The sequence below is a fragment of the Sciurus vulgaris genome (assembly GCF_902686455.1).
Source record: "Sciurus vulgaris genome assembly, chromosome: 5".
NCBI classification, from domain to species: domain Eukaryota; kingdom Metazoa; phylum Chordata; class Mammalia; order Rodentia; family Sciuridae; genus Sciurus; species Sciurus vulgaris.
This window is the reverse complement of record NC_136465.1, coordinates 38,858,605-38,872,234: the sequence shown is the minus strand read 5'-3', so window position 1 is coordinate 38,872,234 and position 13,630 is coordinate 38,858,605. Positions and strand designations below refer to the sequence as shown.

Below are 13,630 nucleotides of genomic sequence, written 5' to 3'. Positions count from 1 at the left end.
GCAGAGTATGTTCATGAACTCCAAAATATCAGAAGATGGAGACGAGCTATCAATAGCCACAAGTCAATAAAACATCAGCATTTGTGCAGGAGAAATTAGATGGACATGACATTTGACAAACCTAGGTACAGGAAAACCCCAAAACAGCTGTCAGACTTTCAACAAAAAGCATGATACATCAATTTGAGAGCTGCATTTCAAAAAAAGGGGGCTTTGTCCAGGATAACAGTGGGTGAGTAAAAGATGCCAATGGTGATGTTCAAATAGGTCAAGATAGTTCTCCACTAGGAATGTTCAAAACTTAGCAACCAGGGCTCCATTCCAGGAAGGGCTTCATGGAGGACAGGGGATACATATTGCTAGAATTGGAATCAAAACAGAGATGGAAAAAAAAAAAAAAAAAAAGTAAAGATAAAAGTGAAAGAGGGGGCAGAAACAAGAAATCTCTAAAAACAAAGCCATTTGATATCTACCAAAAATATATGAAAGTTCCCACTGCCCTAAACCTTTGTCCATATTTGCTATTGTTACTCTTTAAAGTTTTGGCCACTCCGTTCAATTGTGCAATGGTTATGATTGGTATTTCCCTGATGACTAGTGCTATCGACCACTTTTCCCTGTGACCAGTAGTATATTTTTCTTATTTTCTGTGAAATGTCTGTTCAAATATTTTATTCCTTTTGAAAACTAGGTTATTTCTCTCTTTTCTCTCTGGCGGGCTTATGTGGTGTCTGCAACAGACGTTGCTGCTTCTGGCACTAGTCCTGTGCTCTAAAGGGAGTGTCTCTGGACTCTTGTATAGCCATACCATGGGAGGCCGTCAAGAAAGGACCTTGTCTTTGATTGGCTCATTGTTCCCCTCATGAAACACCATTGCACTAATGCGAACCTTCCTGGAAAGGTAGCAGATATACTGTTATTTGTTCACTTTTGATTTTAGAATGTGCAAATTTATTATCCAGCTAGACCCCTAAAATTATCCCTCTTGTAAACCCTAAAGTATTAGGAAATACACATTTGTTTTTGTCCTGACTTGAATTTACTAATGACTTTATCCTTAAAATATGAGGGAAAAAAATCAGCTATAACATTCTAGAACATGATGGAGATGAAAAATTTTAACATTTCTCTACGTAGAAATTCTGGTGTCAAGCTTAACAACTTTAACAATAAAACAAATATTTTCCCTGAACCAAATTATTCTAGGAAGCCGTGGAGACCTGAAAAATGCTACTTTGGTGCAACACTCCTCCATGGGCATTCATAAAAATTTTGTTGTTGTTGTTGTTGTTGTTGTTGTTTTTCCAAACTTGAAGTTTAATGACTCAGAACTTTATACTTGTATACTCAGCAGAAGCATAAACAGCTTTAGGACAGTTTAAAGAGAGCATTTTACAAAACCCAAATGCAATAGAATATTTCCCTCTTTTTTTTTTTTTTTTTTTTTTTTTTGTTTTGGAAAACTCTTGACATAGATTAGCAGGAAGCAGAGAGATTCTTAGGAATTGTGTTATTAGTTAAGGAAGGAGAAAGCTTGACAGTCCTTCTTTTGGTGTTGAGACTGCAGATCTGATGCTGCTCAATTAAGTCATTGGGCCAAGGTTCCTGAGGAAAAGGCTGTCCTTTGGGGATCCCTGAGTGTTGGCAATGTTTGGTCTTGGTACAACAAGCTACGTTGATGGAAGTTACCTATCCTGGCATTTGGAAATGCAACATGAAGTTAAATTTCTCTTTTTTTTTGTCTTGCAATTCAGGCACATTCCAAGTTTTAAAAGGTCATTCCAGTTATGTTTTATTCTTTTTGTTACATTAAATGGCTACTTTTGCATGTAATACATACCATTCTAGTGAAAATTATAGGAAAAAGATTAAGGATGAAAAATGAAGACAGCGTTCAGATTTCTGATTGGTCATGATTTGAAAGCATTTTTAATAGAAAGAGGCAAGATAATTCAGCAGGAAAAAGCAGAGTTTCATAATCAGAAAGATGGATATTCATACCATAGTTATGCCAATTAATGACTGTGTGTGACTTTGGGCAAGTTCACTAAGTTCTCTATGCCTCAGTTTTCTTATGTGAATAATGGTCATCATGATATTTACCTAAATTACAATTGTGAGGTTTAAATGAAATAACATGGGTACATACCTGCCATATATTAAATATTCATTGAATGGTAATTTCTACTATTAATAATTTCCAGTGATAATTTTGCTTTCTTATTTATCATTATAATTATTACAATTAAATAGCCTCATGGCAATGTAGTTCACTTAATGTATTCATTTATTTTTATCAGGTATGATTATATGGGTATGGTACCCTCCCTCCCTCCTTCCGTCTCCCCTTCCCTTTCTTCCTTCCTCCAGCCTAGAATTGCATGTGAACATCTGTAATCTATAATGTAATTGTCAAATGATTTGATATTGAAGTTAGACTTTAGGGGTCACATTCTAGGCTATGTTGATTCTTTTTGCTCTGGCTAGCTAAAGTTATGACCTATACGTGAACTTCCGAGTCATAATTGGATCGAGATTGCTGCCTTGCCCTAGATTTAAGAACTTCCTTGCTAACCATTGAGAAAATTTGTGTGGTGCTAGAAACGTACAGTCTCTTGCTTTGGGGCACTTCCACAGTTAAGCAACATGACGGTCTGGTTTTACTGTGTTTTTCCTTCATTTTCTGGTTGTGGGCTTCAGCGATGATTTGGTTATGAGACATCAGGGGCATGTCATTTCTATATTGACCACTAGATGGAGCAAAGAGATCAATTTTTTTCATAAAGTTCCCAAATTTTGGACACAGTACAAAGAAAGTAAAATTCATTTTTTAATTAGATGATCAAGCCCTCTGGACTTTAAAATAATTGGACACCCTTTGTCCCCCACCCCTTTCTCCTCTTTGTCTTCTCGCTCCCCTTGCTTGGTCTTGCCACTGGTACTGAGATGTGGGCTCTCTTGCAGGGATAGAAAATGTATAGGGTTTTCCTGCTGGTTGAATAGGTATAGGAAAATGATCCACAGGGTCCATTTTCCTTTGTCTGTGGAAATACTGGAATGACATCAGTGCTTGTGTTACATCTGTGTTGGGTTGCCTGTGTTCTGGGTTCCAGAAGGCTGACATGTTAAGCTGTGGCCAACCCCTGCCTTCAGATTCTATTCTATGCCCTCTTCAGGTCAAGTTCAACTGATATTGTGTCATTGTGTGTGTTCCAGGCCTTGCTTTCATCCATTATTTCCCAGCCTTTCCTGCCACTTCTCTCCCATTTTTCTAGAAGAGCACACCTGTCAATCATCTCTCTGTGTGCAATAAATGAACTGAATAGGATTATCTCTAGGGTTGCTTTCCCAATACACGGCTTATAATTCTTGGTTAGAACTGGTTATCCTTTTGTCCCTCTTCCCTTCTGCTCCCTGTAATTTGTGTTTCAGCAACCTTCCACAAAACTTATTCTTAATAAGCACTTATTCACTAAGTGAATGAATTGATAAGTGAATTGACAAGCTTCCTTCACTTCATCCGCCTATCTTCAAGGTTTCACTTCCCCTTGTCTTCCTCACCCCCACTCCATCCTATTTATTTGTCATTATCATTTAGTAGTCCTTTGCCAGTAATTGAATTTAGGGCCCATGTTCAAATTCCTCCCTTACAAGTTAATTCACTCATGTAATCTTTCTGTTGCTGGCCAATTGCTTCCTGCTGTGTCCCTTTAATGACTAGTGCTTTGTATTTTGTTTTCCACATTCATCTCTGGTTTATATGCATTATATTTCTGCTCATTAAAATAGATTGACTGAGATATTTATTGAAGTGGCAGATTTGGATTCGCCTCATCTCTCAAATAAAATTTGAATCTTAGTAGCAAGTTTATAAAAATAAAACAGAATTGGTAGCATCAATAGTTTGGGAATATCAGGCAAACATAAGAAACAAATTGGCTTTTATTTTTTGAAGGATGGTGGGTGGGTCAATGGTCTGAGATGCATATAAAACTACTTAGAAAGTTGAGATTGCTGTTCTACTCTACCTCATTAATTTGCCCTTTTATCTCAAAGCAGAGGACTCTTCTCTACCTGCTTCCCATTATTTCTATTAAATGTTGGTTGCAAATTTCTCCACTTTTGCCAGATCCATTGAAAAAGCTATTGAATATGTACAAAAGCATACACTCTTCATATTTGGAAGTAAGAATGACTCGAGAGTTGCTATAAGTGAAAATGACAATTTTACCCTATTAAAGTGTGTCATAGTAATTTAATTTTAACTGCACAAATGGAATGATGTTTAGATACTAATTAAGAAAAGAACTAGAAATGATTTTTTTTCCAAAAATGTCACAGTATTTCCTTACCTCTGGGTATACCTCAAAGCTATAGCAAGGGGGTTGGTAATCTTTGTATGCATTAAGAATTATCTGTACATTGAATAAATAATACCACTTGCATGTATATAGCATTCTTTAGGTATACGGATGGTATTTGAATTAATGAGGTAAAATTTATAAAAAAGGAATGAGAAATGCTGTTTATTTTCTTTGCCTGTTCAAGTAAAAACGATTTCCTCTTCTTTCCTCATCATATGTTAATCTTCTTGAGAAAGTTCAAGGGCCTTTGTTTTAGATAGCTTTCCTTCAGTGTAGTGATCATACTTGGTTGAACTGTTTGTTCTTGTTTCTTTTAGTATCTTCTAGTCTTTAGAGCAATCTGCAAACCCCAGCACCTAAGTCAATACAAATTGAATGCTGATTCTTCTGTTGGTTAATATAAACCTGGGATTTCTCAAAATAGGAAACACTGGAAGTTGACTCACTGTTCTTCCAAAGCAAAGTCATTTCAGATCATGGCTCAAAATAACTCATGAGGCTGAACTGACCTGGACACTGATTCAAAGGGTTGCCTCTCTGTGGGGGATACAGGGTAGGGAGACATTGAAAGCATACCATCTCCATTCCTTGTAGCAAGAGTAAGAACAACAAGCAAAAATCTCCTTTTGAGGAAAGACTTGCTTATCAGCATGATCTCACATGTCATTTCACGGTCTCCATTTACCAGCCCTTGGACTACTCCATCAATTAAATAGACATGCAGTCATCACCTAAGTTTGATTATATGACTGGGTCAGAAGTCACTCACACCACAGTCAGATATGTTTTATAAAAGGTAGTTTCTCTATAACAGATCACATCTCACTCCCAAGCATCAACCTGATGGATGGAGTTGGGGATGGGGTAGGACTATGAATCAAAATTTAGTTCAGCTCGATTTATTAATTTAACCCTCCCTTCAGCAAATGCTCTTTCCTTTAATGCTTTTTGCTCTGATTTAAAGATGATCCCCAAATTTCATGCATTAGGAACTTAAACCTCAGTGCAACCATGTTGAGAGGTGGGTCCTTTAAAAGGTGATTGGATTCTGAGGGCTGTGTCCTGTGAATGGATTAATGCTGCTACCGTGGGCGTAGGTTAATTATCACAGGAGCTGGTTCCTGGTAAAGGAGTGAAATTGGTCCCCTCACCTCTCCCCACTTCGTATTTTAATCCCTCGCTCTTCTGTCTCCCCTTCAGTTTTATGTGCCCAGTCTCTCTCTCTCTCTCTCTCTCTCTCTCTCTCTCTCTCTCTCTCTCTCTCTCTCGTCTAGCCTTTAGTCTTACTGCTCTGACTGGCAAGCAACAGTAAAATTTAATTTTCAAAGCCTACAGATTCAATCTTGGAGTCCTTTTCTCCTTCTAGAGGAGGGAAGACTTTCTTCTATACCCTGAGGGTCTGACAATTGGGTCTATGAAATAAACTGACAGTAGGCAGATTAACAGAAGAAAAAGTATACAAGTTTACATACACAGGCCCATCAGAGGGAAGAAGTGAACACCTCAAATCCTCATGAGATCCAGAAGCTTACATACCCACTTCACTGGGGGTTGCAGGAATGGACAAGGGACCTTGGAGATTTAGAGGAGAGTAAATGATTTGGGGAAAAGACAAATAGTCACTCAGAAAGGCTTTGTTAATAGCCTTTAACAAAGTCAGTCTTGATATGGTGTCAATCTCCAGTCCCCTCTTCTGTAATAGGAATTTTTTTCTCTGGATGATCAGATTTCTGGGAAGGGGATTCATGACAATTGAGACCTTTTGGAGGACCTGTCTTTAGGAAGATTACAGGGGTTTAGAAAAACCTTCTCCCTGCATTTACTACTCCCCCAGTTGCTATAGTTTGAATTTTGAATGTCCCCTGAAGGTCATATGCTATGAGTACAACCAATAGTGTTTTTGGGAGATGGTGGCTCCTTTAGAAGGTGAGGCCAAGTGGAAGGAAGTTAAGTCCTTGGCCATGAAACCTTGAATGGGGTATTGGGACCCTGGCCCTTCCTCTTTCCCTCCCAGCTGCCATAAGGTGAACGAACAGTTTCCTCCACCATGGGCTCCATCCATGATGTTTTGCCTCACCATAGGATCAAAGGCAACCAAGCCGAGTATGTTAGTCAGCTTTTCATTGCTGTGACCAAATTGCCTTACAAGAACAATTTCAAGGAGGAAAAGTGTATTTGGGGCTCACAGTTTCAGAAGTCTCAGTTCATAGTTGGTCAACTCTGCTGCTCTGGGCCTAAAGTGAAGCAACATCATGGTGGAAAGGCCTAGCAGATGAAAGCTACTAAGTTCATGGCAGGCAGGAAGCAGAGAGAGAGGGAGAGGTACAGGGACAAAAAGGCAGGAAAGGGAGAGAGAGAAGTCAGGGACAAAATATAATCCCCAAGGGCACATCACCAGTGATCAATTTCCTCTAGCCATGTCCCACCTGCCTGTAGTTACCACCCAGTGATCCATTCAAATTATTAATCCATCAAGTGGATTAACCCATTGTTTAGGCTAGAGCTCTCATAATCTAATCATTTGAACTCTGAACATTTCTGCATTGCCACAGGAATTTTCAGGGGATATCTCATCCAAACCACAACACCAAGTGACCTTAGACTAAAACTTCTGAAACCACGATCAGAAATAAATTTTTCCTCTTTTTCAGTTGATTATCTCAGGTATTTTGTCACAGAAACACAAAGCTAACATTCCAGGTGCCCTCAGTTTGAAGTCATCAATTCGCATATTTTGGGGTGGCATTTGCTAAGCGTCTTTATCCTCAAAGAACCGAAATTAGTTACTTTATAGGTAGGATGTCCAGGACATTAAGATTTGCAGGAAAAGAACATATGTTTGAATAGAAATACATTTCAAAAAGCATTGTGCTCATTGTGAACCATTCCCAATATCAAGAGAAATGAGTGTAAAGAACTTTCTTTCCACTAGCTTTGTCCTCTCCATGAATATTCTCATATTTCATATGAGGGGGAAGATGAGCCTAAGAGTTACGAATTTGGCCAAATTATACAGCATAAGGGCAGATCATAAGGAAGAATTCTCACTGAAAAAATAAAATGAAATCAGAAGGCTGAGAGTTACTGAGAAATTTAGGATGATTGTATTAATTTGCAGTCCACTTACATGTTTGTTGCTGACTTGCTTTTGATATATGGAAATTTGACAAAGCAATCACTTGGAAGGAGTTCATATCCATGCCAAGTTCAGGTTCCTCAGGGGCACAAGTCTACTGTTCTCCTGCGAAAGGCAGGGAGGAGCTGAGTAGTCTTCTGGGTTCTCCAATAGCAAGCAGAATTAGGACTTGGACTCTGCCCTCTAGGGTGACTAGAGGGATGACTGACCCCATCTCAGCCCCCTCATTGTGAAGGAAACGGGAAGGTACAGGACAGAAGTAGCACACTGAAAGCACAGACTGAATACTGAATTCCTCTCATACCAAACCCAAGAGAAATCCCCAGCTCTCTGAATGTTTCTTGCTAATCTCCCTTCCTGGCTTTTGTTCAGCTATTGCCAATCCCTTTTTAAGCTTCTGGCCTCCTTTTATTTGTAGAAAGAGAATGGAAAAAAAAAAAAAAAAAAAAAAAATGTATCCAAGACCTTGGATTTTTTTTTTTTTTTTTCTTCCTTTTCTGCTGCCAGTGAATCAGTTTGAAAGGCCGGCTGGCGCAGGTTCCAGGAATTTGTGTAAATGCCTAATGGAGATATACTGAGTGCTTGCTGCAGGCTGTCGGCACTTCCAAACATGGTTCTGGCCGATGGCTTGCACTTTTAAGGTAATGACCTGCTGGTGACACATGTTTCATACCTGCAGAGAGGCTGGGAACATTTTAAAGGGTATATCTTTCTTTTCTTTCTTTCTTTCTTTCTTGGAAAGGGGAGAGAGTGTGAGTCACATACATCTTGATAACTCCATGATCAAACTTGCTTTGCAAACAAGTTTACTGGAATACACATCATCTCCATCTCCTTACACTTTCCTCCTATAGATCTCAGAAAGTTGAATGTAAATGTGCCTTTTGCACAGAAAGGGCAACCATTTTTGGTCTTGTTCTTATCCAGTTCTCGGAGCCTGCTAATTTATTCAACAGTATTTACCAAATGCCAACTCTATGCTTAGACACTGTAGCACGGACATCCAGAAAGGAAGGGGAGCAAAGAACAAGGCAGGAGTGGGACTAATAAATAAATGGGGCACAGAGAGACATTAAACAAATAAAAATGAACAAAATAACATGTGACTTTTATCTTGTTATAAGTGCTCTGGCACTCTGAAGGAGAAAAACAGGCTGTGTGATATAATGATATCTAGTTGTATGATAAGGACAGTAAGGGTCATGGCCTGGCTTTTCAATCCCTTTTCCAACCCACTTGTAGAATCACTTCCGGGACTACAGCTAGAGTTCCTGATTGAACTGCAGAGGCAGAAAAGCCAATAATAATAATAATCAACAACAACAACAACAACTATGTTTCCCAGACGCCCTTGTAGGAAGGGTCTGACCGCTTCCCCTGGAGGAAATGTGCAGCACTAGATGGAAGTGTGGACTCTGGTGAGTCGTGGGGTCCTTGTAGCAAGCCTGGTGGCAGAGGCATTAGATTTCTGCAGAAGTCTCAGCCAGATGCTCTTCACCTTCTCCAGTATCATGGTGCTCGGAGGCAGTGGTGCCAGTGAGGTTTCCACAAAAATACATCTATAGAGAGTCATTTCTCTCAGCTGCTATTAGTTCAGACTGACAAGCTTCTTAGAGTCTTGAGCAGGATTTCCTGCCTCTTTGCCTGGGGTAAGAGAGGTGGGTTATATATTAGCCCAGGATCCTGTGCCTGGGTGTTTCCAAGTCCCTACTCCCAGGACAAACAGCTCCTCCCTCAGAAACAATGTACCTTTGTCAAGGACTGTTGTCTGGAGAATTTCCTGCCTTGCCCCATTTTTGTTTATGTGAAGAAAATCTAGTGGGTGAGTGCAAATTCTCCTGGGCTCTGAGGCTCCTTAGTATTCTAAACTCTCTGGAGCACTTGCTTGAACTTGGTCCTTACGAATCTGCTGATCATCTGGCCTCTTCCTGCCAGCTTCCATGTCGCCCCCACGTTCCACCAGAGAAAGTCTGCTGCCCCTTTCTCCTGGGCTCTCACCGTACTTCAGAGCTGACGTCACTCAGTTGCCTCTCAACCTCTGCTTCTAGATAAGCTCAAGAATGGTTGTAATTATGGTTTTGTAGATCACCTGGATCTTTCTCCTCTCTCAAGTGGGAGAGATGTCTTCTTGAAGTCATCTCCACCCTAAGCCAAAGCCGAATATTGTTTCTGCTCAGAGAACCAACATTGGTGGTCTGAACCAACATTGGTGATCCCTGTCAGGGATCCAAGCTTCCCTGCTGCTAGAAGATTCAGAAGTGAAATGTTTGCTAACTTGCTAACTGACCTAGCGCCAATCATTTGGACTTCTATTACAGGTTGAGCATCTGTCATTGGAAATGATTAGAATCAGAATTTGGATTTTTTCAGATTTTGAAATGAAATACCAAGATATAAAATATGAAATAAATGAGGTATCTTGGGGATGAAACCCAAGATACAAAAAATAAATAAATACAAAACTCACTTATGTTTTATACACACCTTCTTCAATAGCCTGAAAGTAATTTCATAGAGTATTTTCAGTGTGCCTGTGTTTTGACTGAGCTCTGTCACATGAGATCAGATGTAGAATTTTTCACTGTGGTGTCATATGGGCACTCAGAAAGTTTGGATTTGTAACGTTTTGGATTTCGTGTTTCAGATTAGGGATACTCAACTACATTTGCACATTACTACTTAAATAGCTGAGGAGACAGAATGATTGAGGAGAGCAGATGTAGCTCAATGGCAAAGCACTTGGCTAGCATGTATGAGGCCCTGGGTTTGATCCTTAGCATCACAAAAAAACAAACAAACAAAAACAAAACAACACAAAACAAAAAAGAATGAGGATAATCTTTGTTCTACAGTAGCCCATAATCTAGAAAGAATAAATACACATAAATAGATATTATAAAGTTTTGTGATGAATGTAATGAATAGGAGTGGGGGGAAAATACACCAGGAACGTGGGTCTGAGTAAAAAGAACACGGGGCACTGAGGAGGCATAATTATTTGAGATATTTCTGGAATTTTGAATAAGAGTTTTTCGGATTAAAAAGGTGAGAAGTTGTTCACAGATACAAATCCTGTTTCCTGGCAGAGTTGGCCTGGGGTGCAGTTCTCTTCCTGGGTCCAGGAAGCCAGCTGGCTTTAGCCATAGCAGCTCTGTGCTAGGGTCCTCCAGGCGAGCTCAGTATTTCTACAAGGTCTGCAGGTTCCACGTTGACAGCATTAACAGCAGGGACTCAAATGTGTTCCTCAATAATTTTTTTCTGGTAAGAACTTTGATATCACTACCTAAGATGATATATTTCACATGTCTGTATATTTGTCTTAGCCTCTAGCTTTGCTGTGTTGTACCCCAATGGGTGGATAGCTGGATATTAGTTTATTTTAACTACTGGCATTCTATGTCAACTTCAGTCTAAAAAGAATGGTGATCCCATACAGATGCCAAAGCTCTCCTATTTTGGCCGCTTAGCCTAGCCCAGACGGTACAATGTGTCAGTGCCAAGACAGGAATAGTATCGCCCAAACAGGGACTTGCTCCAGTCAGATGTCCAGAGGAACATGGGACATAGGCCAAAATTTGGTCCTTGATGAGGAAGTTGAGTCCACAGCAGGATGAACTTAGGCAGAGTCTTAGCAGAAGATGTCAACTCCCAGGCATGTGGGCAAGATGATCAGACTCTGGATAAATCCAAGCTCAGAAGCAGTCAAAATAGACAAGAACAGGAATGGAACCAGGACAGAACTTGGTTTGCCCTGGTGATTCATGATGTGGCAGAGTCTATTGGAAGCCTTCAGACCGAGTCCCATCATTCCATCTCCACTGGCTATTTGAATATTTTGAATGACATGCACGTTACACATACAAAAAAAAAAAAAAAAAAAAAGCACAGATCACAACTTTAAAAGCAAAATAAATAAATAAATAAATAAATTGGACTAGAAAAGTATAAAGTGCACATCTGAATCCATATGCATGATGCCATAGAATTTGCTTTAAGATGTTAAAGACAATGACAATGTACTCTGACATGATGTAACTTTTGAAATATATATAGAAAACTTGTATATGAAAGACACAAGCTGTATTACCTCAATAAAATAAGGAAAGGAGGAAATTGCTCAATGATTGGACAATTTCCCTGCTTTCAAACTACTGACTAATGAAATGGGTTGATGAATGAAAGAATCAGACTACAGTAGAAGAGGAAAATTGATGTGTACATTCCACAGTTTGGCACTGTATGCACCAGCACATCAGTGGTACTAAGGATCCACCAGGGCAGGGGTGGATGTGCTGAGCCCTCACTGTGAAAGTTAATTCACTGCGCAAATTAAATAGCTTGTCACTCTTGGTTGTCTCAGCATTTCTCCTACCTCTTCTGTTGTAATTTTGAATTTTTGCATGTCCATGAAATTAAAAAAAAAATAGGTGTTAACATCTGCCAGACCAGATAGTAAGTATCTTCAGGATCATTAAAGGAATAAAAAGAAACCCTGCTTTAAGTAACTATTTCCCGTATTGGAAATGTTTTTTCACATTCCATCTTCCTAGCACAGTATATGAGACTCTATTTCCTCTTGTTTTGTTTCTGAATCTGATATTTTCCAGAGGATATTTGTTTGGTGATGCTGAAAAAATAATCATCAGCATGTTATATAATTTGAACCCAAATATCACCAACCTATTTTTATCCTCCGATAGTGAAGAGCATGACAATCTGAGTGGTCATTTATGATCGTCCTCTTCTTTCACTTTCAATACCTTGAAGATGGTTTAAAGCAAATCGGTGGTCTCTAGTGGGATATCTTCACTGAGGAAGGGCTTATATTGTCCATTTCTGTCTTTATTAGGCCCATGTTTACTTACAATAATGGTTGTAAAAAGGCATCTTCAGAAATGCAGGTTATTCAATTCTCTCTGTCTGTCTCTGTCTTTCTCTCTCTGTCTCTCTCTGTCTCTCTCTGTCTCTCTCTCTCTCTTTTTAATCGAGAATTGAATTCAGGTGTTCTTTACCACTGAGTCACATCCCCAGCCCGTTTTTATTATCTTTTATTTTAAGACAGCATCTCACTAAGTTTCTTAAGGCCTCACTAAATTGCTGAGGCTGGTTTTGAACTTGTGATCCTCCTGCCTCAACCTCCTCCTGATCCACTGGGATTACAGGCATGTGTCACCATGCCTGGCTCAATTCTTAGAGAAAATCCCTATGGGTGAATCATGAATATTAAGACACGTATTCCCTAAAGTCACCAGTAAGGCATTCTCTTCATAATGAGATTTCTATCAGTAGATCTAGATTACAGGATATCAATTATTTGTGCTCACACGCATGTGTGTAATGTCTGAGAAAAAAATCTAAAACATAGAATTAAATTAAGGATGTGTTTAAAATGATAACAGTTCAATCTTCATTTTCCTCACTAGTAGCACATTTTTTTCAGAGTTTTATACTTTTAAACTATTTTCATATACTTTTACTCGGTCCATATCATAACTCTGTGGGGAAAAAGTAGACATCATTTACTCATTTAACTGATGAAAAATCACATATATAATTCAATAGAGTTAGAAACATCTTGAATTTCCCATTGAGGAAACTGAACTATGAAGAGAATAAATATGTGATTCACTGCCCCAAAGACTGGATCAGACCACGCAGCTGTCATTACCTAAACAAATCCAACAAAACCAGGATGATTGGGTCTGTATTTCATCAGGGAATTGTATTCATCCTTTCCTTCACTTTGGTAAGCAACAAATTGTTCTGGGAATCACTGACATTATCAGGGGAAAAAAAAAATTAAAATTAACCCACTTCTAACCACTAGAGGGCAGTATTGTTCTCTGCATGTCCAGCTGTACCTATTGAATGAGAAAAGACTGGAACCCTGCTGTGCAAACACCTCACACCATCACAAGGTATACCAGGCCACAAATATCAGGAATGTGGCTTTGCACATCTGGCTTAGATGGCGACTCAGTTGCAGCACTACCCTTCAACAAGGCACTGGCCTCCGGAAGACCCAGTCTCTCCTCTCATAATCACCCTCATTAGGGTTCCTTCAATCTTCTGAAAATTTGCGACTTCTTCCTAAATGTTAAGCTATCAATAAATAATTGTTATCATAGGT

General features: G+C 39.2%; 1 protein-coding gene across 1 annotated transcript in view; it reads right to left on the bottom strand.

Moving 5' to 3' along the window:
- Positions 1-7,883, bottom strand: part of TLR3 (toll like receptor 3) — a 53,885-nt gene extending 46,002 nt beyond the window's left edge. The window contains exon 1 of the mRNA XM_079142339.1: positions 7,492-7,883. The gene's annotated coding sequence lies outside the window, so the exon portion shown is untranslated. The remainder of the gene's footprint in view (positions 1-7,491) is intronic.
- Positions 7,884-13,630: the final 5,747 nt, after the last annotated feature.